Source organism: Vicia villosa, linkage group LG6, assembly GCF_029867415.1.
Source record: "Vicia villosa cultivar HV-30 ecotype Madison, WI linkage group LG6, Vvil1.0, whole genome shotgun sequence".
Lineage (NCBI taxonomy): Eukaryota > Viridiplantae > Streptophyta > Magnoliopsida > Fabales > Fabaceae > Vicia > Vicia villosa.
In genome coordinates this window covers 51,784,781-51,792,521 of record NC_081185.1, presented here as the reverse complement: position 1 = coordinate 51,792,521, position 7,741 = coordinate 51,784,781, and the positions used below count along the sequence as shown (strand labels likewise).

The following is a 7,741-nucleotide window of genomic DNA, read 5'->3' as shown; positions in this document are numbered from 1 at the left end:
ATTGATTTTCAAAATGATGTGGGGCCTCTCGAATATTAGAGAGTATAAGTCCCTTTTCTTTTTCTTTGTACAGTTTTTTTTAAAACAGAAAACTTTTTCCAAATTACTTCCAAACAGTTTTTAAAAAACAATAAATCTCACATCTTTTTTCAAAACCATCCACCCTGTTTTATGAAAATAAAACAGGGGCCTCTCGAATATTAGAGAGTATAAGACCCACTCCTTTTTTTCTTTTATACAGTTTTTCTTTATACCGAAAACTCTTTCAAAAAAAACAAAAACTTTCAAACGGTTTTTCAAACAACGCGTCTGTAAATAAAACAATCAACCATGTTTTATAAAATATATCATGGGCCTCCATGTAGGTATAAGCCCCAAGCCCTTTTGTACATACCCGTTCCAGTACATGAAATTAGGTATTTCATTGTACGCCTTTTTTGTACATACACTTTTTTGTACATATCTCGATCAGTTGTTTTTTTAACTTTGAAATACAAACCAAAAATGAAGGTTTCTTTAAATCTTCCCAAAAATATCATGGGCCTCCATGTAGGTATAAGCCCCGAGCCCTTTTGTACATACCCATTCCAGTACATGAAATTAGGTATTTCATTGTACGCCTTTTGTACATATCTCAATCAATGCGTTTTTTAAACTTTGAATAACAAACCAAAATGAAGGTTTCTTTAAATCTTCCCAAAAATATACCAGGGGCCTCCATGTAGGTATAAGTCCCAAGCCCTTTTGTAAATACCTGTTTACATAGCTTTGAATAAATTCAAGTGGACTTCTCCCCGAGTATAAGTCCCGAGCCCTGTGTATACAAATGGATCATGCTTACAGGTATATTTCCATCATAAACTCCATTATATACACACACTTTGTCATATATGTATAACTGTTCATATCTGTTCATGTACTTGTTCATATTTGTTCGTACTTGTTCATACTTGTGATTGTGTTATATATACTTGTTCAACTTAATACAACACTAGGTTCCCCATAGCCTCCTATTGGGCTTCGTGCAAAGAATCTCACTAGTTTAGGTTAGGACATAGAGTATGGTTTCCCGGTGAAATCGCTCTAAGAGCTCAAACCAACTATACCATGCCTCCCCTTGGGCTTTGTACAAACGAGTGACCCTCCCATAGCCTCCTCTTGGGCTTACAATGCAAGGACCCTGGATTGTCCCTCCCATAGCCTCCTCTTGGGCTTACAATGCAAGGACCCTCGAATAGCCTCCTCTTGGGCTTCGTACAAGGACCCACGAGCTTCTTATAAGCATCCCCAATATCCAAATCAAATACCCTAGGAGATTAGACATTTTTCGTCTCTATGCTAGGAGTATCTCTTATATATCATCACAAACAATCAATCAATCAAACTTTTTTTGCCACAAGTCTGGCTAATCAATCAATCTTCTTTTGCCACAAGGCTGGCTAATCAATCAAACCGTTTTGCCACCGTACTGGCTGATTAATCAAAGTTTTTGTCACAAGGCTGACTTCATTGAAACTTTTGCCACGAGGCTGGCTGATTAATCAAAACTTTTTGTCACAAGGCTAACTTCATTGAAAGTTTTTTGCCACAAGGCTGGTTAAACAAACAAAAATCAAACAGATGTATGTGATGATATAGATTAGATACATCTAGCATTTAGACGACATTTGTCTATTTTCCTTTGCTTCCACTAGCATAAGTGGGAACTACGATTGCTCTGACTTTCTCAACATCCCTTTGAGAATACGTAGGCACAAGGTCGATCCTTGGCGAGCAAAACAAAACAAAAAAAACCATTCAAACCTTAGCACCCGTAGACCCCGAGCTACAGATGCTCTGATTCCCTTTAAGGGATATGTATGCAGAGGATCGCGATGATCTTTGCGAGCATAATCAAACAAACACCTTAGGTCCCACCTATTTCACAACAGAACCTTCACCATGGCATAGAATAAAAAACAATAAAGAACCCTGTAGAGTACTACAGATACGTTGGGTGCTAATACCTTCCCTTCGTATAACCAACCCTCTTACCCAAGATCTCCCCCCACTTTTAGGTTATTGCAGCTTTTTTCCTTTTCCTCCTTTGGAAATAATAAAAAGTTTGGTCGAAACAAAGAAAAATCATTTTTTTGAGCACTCGAGCCCAAAGAAGGCATCAGGTGTCTCATCCCACAAAAAAGAGGAACAAAACGATTTTTCGCCCGCGACAATAGGACATTAGTTTTAAGGATGGAGAAAGCGTATTCAAACTAATTAGAACTTATTTATTTTCAAAAAATGTTTTTACACCCGAGCGGGATGGCGAAAGCGTACGTTAGGGATATTAGCATGTTCTGAGTCAACAGAGCGAACGTTTGAGATTAGGGGATTTAAATAGATAACGACTTCATAAAACAAGCATTTTATTAATTACGTTGTTTCCAAAAATCTTTTCTAAAATCTAATGGGATGGCGAAAGCGCACATTACGAGTTAGGATAGTAATCTAAATCAACAGAGCGAAAGTTTGAGAGGAGTTTTAATCAATTGAATTAATAAAGATTTTTAATCGAATTATGCATTAGCCAATGGACCTTCGGATCACCTTAAGTTAAACGAAATACATACTGATATCCGTCTATTATTATATTTCTTAATGTTCACAATCACTTTCCCTTAGGAACAATCAAAATATTAGTAGCCTTAGCTTTACATAGTAACCTTAGATAACGGTAGATCGATTCATAGTCCCTGTGGATTCGATATCTTTTAAAACTACACGACACGACTGTGCACTTGCAGTCATCAGATTAATAGACACGTAAAGTCGCGATCAAGTTTTTGGCGCCGTTGCCGGGGACTATTTAAGTCGATATCGTAACTCACTGTTCACACGGAGGAGATTTAATACAACGAATTAACGAGATCGAACGTTTCATTAACGTCAAACGTCAAGCTCGCAATCTTCCCGAAGTAGCACCAATTCCGATTAATCAGGAATTGACCTTTACTGATCAAATCAATCAAATTACCCCGAAGTTAGAGATGGCTGCTATTCGTCCTCTTAGAAACTATGCCGCTCCTTCACGCGCTGAACCGCACTCAAGTATCGCACCACCTGCGATTGAGGCGAACAATTTCGAACTGAAACCTTCGTTGGTACAAGCTGTCCAACAGAACCAATTCTCTGGAAGCCCTGCAGACGATCCCAACCTCCACTTATCTGTGTTCGTACAATATAGCGACACTGTCAAAGCTAACAACGTTAGTTCCGAAGCTATTCGATTACGTCTCTTTCCCTTCTCCTTGAGAGATAGAGCTAGAGCGTGGCTTCAATCCCTACCTTCTAATTCCATAACTACATGGGACGAATTGAAGAGAGTATTCTTAGCAAGATACTTTCCGCCTAGCAAAACTGCTATGCTAAGAGGTCAAATCAACGGATTTACCCAGAAAGATAACGAATCGCTCTTCGAAGCTTGGGAACGATACAAGGACATGCTTAGACTATGCCCTCATCATGGACTCGAACCATGGCTGATCATCCATACTTTCTATGGTGGTCTCCTTTATAACACTAAAATGACTATAGATGCCGCTGCTGGCGGAGCACTAATGGACAAACCCCATGATGAAGCATACAACCTCATAGAGAACATGGCACAAAACCATTACCAATGGGGTGGAGAACGAGCCGCTCTAGAGAAGACCCAAACCAAAGAAGGAATGTACGAAATAAGTGGTATAGACCGCGTTAACGCTAAAGTAGACGCTTTAACTCAAAAGATCGAATGTCACCGCTGCTGCCGTAGCATCTAACTGCGAGATTTGTGGATTAACTGGACACGCAGTTGCCGAATGTCAACTCTTGACTGGAATCCCATCTGATCAAGTAAATTATGCTCAAGGAAACCCTTATTCTAACACGTACAACCCTGGATGGAAAAACCATCCGAACTTTTCGTATAAGAACTACAACGCGTTGTACGCGCCTGGACAAGCACCTGCTGTCCCACCTGGTTATCAAAAAACGCCTGTAGCTGCTCAAAACGCCCCTAGGAAGTCGAATCTAGAAATCATGATGGAAAACTTTATAGCTTCCCAACAACAAACCAATAAGGACTTCCTAAATCAAAACATCCACAATAGCGAGCAACTAAAATAATTATCGAACAAAGTAGATGCCTTAGCTACGCATAACAAAATGTTAGAAACTCAAATTTCACAAGTAGCCCAACAACAAGCACCTACTGCCGCCCCTGCTGGCATGTTTCCTGCTCAACCACAACCTAATCCTAAAGGACATGCGAACGCGATAACACTACGAAGTGGAACCAACTACGATGGACCTATCGATCCTAGAACTCAAAACGCATCCATGTCACAACAAGAGCCAAAGGAAACCAAAAAGACATCAACTGATGATCAAACTGCTAAGCCCAATGAGAACAACAACGAAGTGGAACCTGAAAAAGAAAAACCTTACGTTCCACCACCACCTTATAAGCCACCAATTCCTTACCCTCAGAGATTAGCTAAATCAAAAACCGAAGCGCAATTTAAAAAATTTGTAGAACTTCTGAAACAATTAAACATAACCATACCGTTCACAGAAGCCATAACCGAAATGCCTTCGTATGCTAAATTCTTGAAAGAAATTCTATCGAACAAAAAGAAACTCAAGGATAACGAAACTGTAACACTTACCGCTGAATGTAGCGCTATCATCCAAATTAACATGCCTCCCAAACTGGAAGATCCTGGTAGCTTTTCTATACCCTGCGTAATAGGAAAAACTATTATAGAGAAAGCCTTGTGCGACTTAGGAGCCAGTGTTAGCTTGATGCCTCTTTCAACCTGTAAGAAGCTAAATCTGGGTGAGCTTAAGGCAACGAGAATGTATCTTCAACTAGCCGACCGTTCAGTTAAATACCCTGTAGGAATGTTAGAAAATATCCCTGTTCGTGTAGGCCAATTCTACATCCCAACTGACTTCATCATAATGGATATCCAAGAAGATTCTAACATCCCGATCATATTAGGAAGACCATTCTTAGCAACCGCTGGTGCAATTATAGACGTCAAGCGAGGAAAGCTTACCTTCGAAGTAGGAGAAGAGAAAATAGAATTTATTCTTTCCCAATTCCTAAAAGCACCTTCTATAATTGACACATGCTGCTCGGCCGACATAATCGATGAGTGTGTAAATGAAATAAAATCCGAACCACATAAAGAAACCGAGATCTTAAGAATTCCTATACCGCTAATATTTGAAGATGACAACTGGCGTGGGGAATATCAAGATAACCACCTGAGTGAATGTTTAGCATTGACTCCTGATCCTATACCTGGGCCTAAGAAACCTGCTATAGAACTTAAAACACTACCTACTGTCCTTAGGTACGAATTCCTAGACGAAGAACATAACCGACCGGTTATAGTTAACGCCAATTTAGGACAAACCGAGACTGAAAAATTACTCACCGTCCTAAGAAAATACCCAACCGCTTTAGGATATAACATATCAGATCAGAAAGGAATAAGTCCTTCCCTCTGTATGCACCGCATTATGCTCGAAGAAGATTGTAAAACCTCTAGGGAACATCAAAGGCGAATAAATCCTATCATGAGCGATGTGGTTAAAAAGGAAATCCAAAAACTGCTAGAAGCCGGAATCATATATCCTATATCCGATAGTAAATGGGTTAGTCCTGTTCATGTCGTACCAAAGAAAGGAGGAGTTACTGTAATCACTAACACAAAAGGCGAATCTGTAGCACAACGTACCCAAACTGGATGGAGAATGTGCATTGACTATAGGAAGCTAAACAAAGCCACCCGAAAAAGACCATTTCCCTTTACCATTCATAGATCAAATGCTCGAACGCCTAGCTAAACACTCACATTTCTGCTATCTGGATGGATACTCCGGATTTTTCCAAATTCCTATCCACCCTGACGACCAAGAAAAGACCACGTTTACCTGTCCTTATGGTACATTCGCTTATAGACGAATGCCTTTCGGACTTTGCAATGCACCCGCAACCTTCCAGAGATGCATGATGGCAATATTTGCCGACTTCCTAGATGGAATAATGGAGGTCTTTATGGACGACTTCTCTGTCTGTGGAGGAAGTTTTGAAACATGTTTAGAGAACCTTGAATTGGTACTTAAACGATGCGTAAGCGTTAACCTAGTCCTTAATTGGGAAAAATGCCATTTCATGGTTCGACAAGGAATCGTACTTGGACACATCGTATCCGATAGAGGAATCGAAGTGGATAAAGCTAAAATCGAAATTATCGAAAACCTTCAACCTCCCAAAACAGTTAGAGAAATAAGGAGTTTTCTAGGACACGCTAGTTTTTACCGACGTTTCATTAAGGATTTCTCTAAAATAACCAAACCCTTAACCGAATTATTGATGAAAGACGCCGAATTCATTTTTAACGATAAATGCACTGAAGCATTCCGTACGCTTAAACAAGCATTAATCTCTGCGCCGATTATGCAACCTCCCGACTGGGATGAGCCTTTCGAAATAATGTGCGACGCAAGCGATTATGCTGTAGGAGCCGTTCTAGGGCAAAGAAAAGATAAGAAACTACATGTCATATACTATGCGAGTATAACCCTAGACGAAGCTCAAATGAATTACGCCACGACAGAAAAAGAATTATTAGCTGTCGTATTCACGTTAGATAAGTTCCGTTCTTACCTGGTAGGAGCCAAAATAATCATATACACTGACCACGCCGCTATTAGATAACTCTTAACCAAGAAGGATGCCAAACCGAGACTGTTAAGATGGATCCTGTTATTACAAGAGTTCGACTTGGAAATTAAAGATAAAAAGGGAACTGAAAATGTCGTAGCAGATCACCTCTCTCGACTGGAAAATCTGAAACCCGAACAAGTACTAATTGACGATGATTTCCCTTACGAAAGACTCATCGCTCAGTTAGAAGCTAACGAATTAGAACCATACCATCCAATCACTGAAACCAATAACTTCGCAGAAGTAGCTTTAGCCCGCTCCGACACACCTTGGTATGCAGACTTTGTAAACTACCTAGCTGCTGGTGTACTTCCTCCTGATCTAAGTTACCAACAGAAGAAGAAATTTTTCCATGACCTAAAACATTACTATTGGGACGACCCGCTCCTTTTCAAAAGAGGCCCCGATGGAATCTTTAGACGTTGTGTACCCGAGGAAGAATTAGGAAGCATAATAACACACTGTCATTCTGCACCGTGTGGAGGACACCATAGCACATCTAGAACCTGCGCCAAAATCCTTCAATCTGGACTCTTCTGGCCCAACCTGTGGAAAGACGTTTATTTTACTGTATTAAACTGTGATAGATGCCAACGAACCGGAAATATTTCGAGACGTGACGAAATGCCTCAAAAGGGCATTCTGGAAGTAGAAATATTTGACGTCTGGGGAATAGACTTTATGGGTCCGTTTCCATCATCATTCGGAAATCAATATATACTCGTAGCTATCGATTACGTTTCGAAATGGATAGAAGCTATCGCTTCTCCTACAAACGATACACGAGTAGTTATCAAACTCTTCAAAAACGTCATCTTTCCTAGGTTCGGTGTAACAAGACTGGTAATTAGCGATGGTGGGTCTCATTTCATTTCAGGAATCCTTGAAAAACTCCTTCGAAAATATGGAGTAAATCATCGAATAGCCACACCATACCATCCACAAACAAGCGGACAAGTAGAAGTATCTAACCGCGAAATA

At 40.1% G+C, this 7,741-nt stretch overlaps 1 non-coding gene across 1 annotated transcript; it reads right to left on the bottom strand.

The window, feature by feature from the left end:
- Positions 1-3,401: 3,401 nt before the first annotated feature.
- Positions 3,402-3,508, bottom strand: LOC131615351 (small nucleolar RNA R71). Its single transcript, XR_009287770.1, has one exon. It is a non-coding gene; the product is annotated as a small nucleolar RNA R71 (small nucleolar RNA).
- Positions 3,509-7,741: the final 4,233 nt, after the last annotated feature.